General features: G+C 44.2%; 1 pseudogene; it reads right to left on the reverse strand.

Annotated features, from left to right (window-relative positions):
• Positions 1-502: 502 nt before the first annotated feature.
• Positions 503-2,160, reverse strand: LOC146058442 (oxidative stress-induced growth inhibitor 2 pseudogene; annotated as a pseudogene).
• Between the last annotated feature and the right edge of the window lie 381 nt (positions 2,161-2,541).

Raw genomic sequence — 2,541 nt, forward strand, 5'->3', positions numbered from 1 at the left:
ATCACATTACTAGGATAACTTTCGTAAGAGCACTTCATTACCGCCGATAAACCAGCAGCCTCCTTTTATATCAAGCTACAGTATAGAACCAGTTCTTTAAAAAAACATTAGTTACATTTCCAAAACGGAATGCCCAGATCTCCATTATAGCATTAGTCTACAGCCCACTAACCTCACACTATAATGGATAAGATATACAACATATGGAAAAACGCAATTTAATGCGGAGAACGTAAAAACCGGTATGAAATTATAAATAGCAACACGGGGATAAGAGTCTTTTAGGGTATCCTGGATCTTCTACAAAAGCAGCTCTGACTTTTTTTCTTGCCATAGATTACAGAATACATTGCACTGTGCAAAAACACATACTGATGGGATCTGCATGACTGCAGATCATGGAGAGGGCGTTTGAGAGTTATCAGGAGCATAACCTCCCACAGCAGGCACAAGGAGTCTCCGATCTTTAAGGCACATTGTCTTCACCGCCACTTTCCGCAAGTCAATGCCTTTTCTTCTTTTGCCGCATCTGTAAACGGTGAGTAATGGCGAGTGTTCCGCCTTTGAGGAACCGGATGAAGTTATCGCCGACGAGCGGACCAAGGGCAAAAAGATTAGGTTCTTTGGAGGATTCATACGTGAATGGATCAATCGCAACGGGGTTACCTTTGCACGTTATAGGTTGGTTGTGGTGATGTCCTAAACTTCTACCTTGTTCTTTGAGAAAGAAGAGGTTTGGATGGGAGCCTATTAAGACCCCAGCCATGGATATTTTTAGAACCTTTTTTAGTCCACCGGTACTTTGAAGGACACACTTCATATCGGGCTTGAAAGAAGTACAAAGTGCTCTTGGTAACTTGTATAAGAGGGGTACAAGTTGGAGGCAGCGGAATACAGTTGGTTACACATCATATGGTATACTTTGTGGTACTCTGGATACAGTTTTTTTGGGCAACTGCTTAAAAATTAGACTTGGGTCATTAAATCTTCTACGGAAAACATGGATGACTGGAGTATTATTGTTGTGTGCGAATAACACGGCATCAGCTGCAGTGAGCCCGGCACCAACTATTAAAACCGGGTCTATCGCTCCACTTAACCTCCCCTTGCTCACAGCTTCTTCAAAGTCTGCAACAGAATGTGAAACATAAGGAAGGAGCTCTCCATGGACCTCCAGTCGAGCAGGTGCATCAAATGTTCCTGTAGCTAGAACAAGGGATTCAGCAAAGAGACAAAAAGGCTGGTGAGATCCATCAGCCTTCCTCCAATATCCGCAGACTTCCCAGTTTTTCTTTAGCACAGGCTCTCCACTCTCTTTGTCGATGTGAGGTTCTTCAGACGCAACATCTTCAGGGTCATCGCTTACCGAGGTATCCTGTTCCCTGTAGGGTTTTTCCACAGAAGTTATGTAGGTGTTGTCCAAAAAGTTTCTTTGAATTCCCATTATTTTGACATAATGCTTGTAATAGGAAGCCACTTCTCCTGGGGTCACTCGGTCACTCTTTATATTTCTTCTCTTACCAATGGCCAAGTCTTTGAATTTAAGTCCAGGTTTCTCCATCCAATCACCAAGACTTAGAGTCAACATGGACTCTTCCATATCATGCCAGGCTCCACCGGGCGGCCCCTTGCCTAGTACAATATGAGGAATGCAGTGTTCCTGCTCTAGTTTCCATTGCAGAACCGATGGGTAATCATACCCAAAGTCAACCTTTGGATGAAGCAGAGTGTCAAACAACACAGCTACGGGGTTAGACGAGCGACCTTCCAGTCCTTCCGACAAGTATTCCAAATCCTGTTCAGGGATAGAAAGGTGCCTCGCTTCCTCTAGCTTACTGTGAAGAATTGTATTGGGATGCAAGGAATCAGGTGACAGGTATGGTCTGTACCCCGACAGCATGTACGAAAGACAGATACCGGGCCATTTCCAATAATAACCAATGGAAGAGTCGGCGGAGGGTCTCCTGATAGAGTATTTTCCTCTGCTAATGGCATAGCTACAGGCTGCAATATTATTGATGCAATGCTGAGAGTTACAATCTCCCGCTTTCAGGGTCACTTCCGGTGTGCCGCTGCCAGAGAGCCCCCACCTCCGTCCTTGCGAGCCCTGACTGATGCCACACTGCCCCCTGCAGAGACCGCGGTCGTCCCGAAGATCTAAAGCCCAGCTCGGCGGGGAGGAGGTGAAGGAGGAGGACTGAGGAGGGAGAGCGCCGGTCTCAGATGGGAGCTCCTGTCTGTCACTGGCGGAGGCCGTGGTGAAAGCTGGGGCCGGCCGGGGATGGGGATGGGGAGGGGGTGGCTGGGTGTGGGGAGGGGGCAACCAAAGATTGTTTACTGGAAAGCAAAAAAAAATATTATTAGTTTTATATTCATGCAAAATTGAAAGGAAAAATTCTCTTTTTCTCTCATTTATACTTTCCAAAAATTTTATTTCTATTTTTATTTTTATATTTATTTTTATTTCCATTTCAATTTTTTTATTCTTATTTTATTTCTTATTTTGCATTTATTATTATTTTTATATATTTATTTTTGTTT

The sequence above is a fragment of the Crinia signifera genome, chromosome 2 (genome assembly GCF_055691185.1).
Source record: "Crinia signifera chromosome 2, ASM5569118v1, whole genome shotgun sequence".
NCBI lineage: Eukaryota > Metazoa > Chordata > Amphibia > Anura > Myobatrachidae > Crinia > Crinia signifera.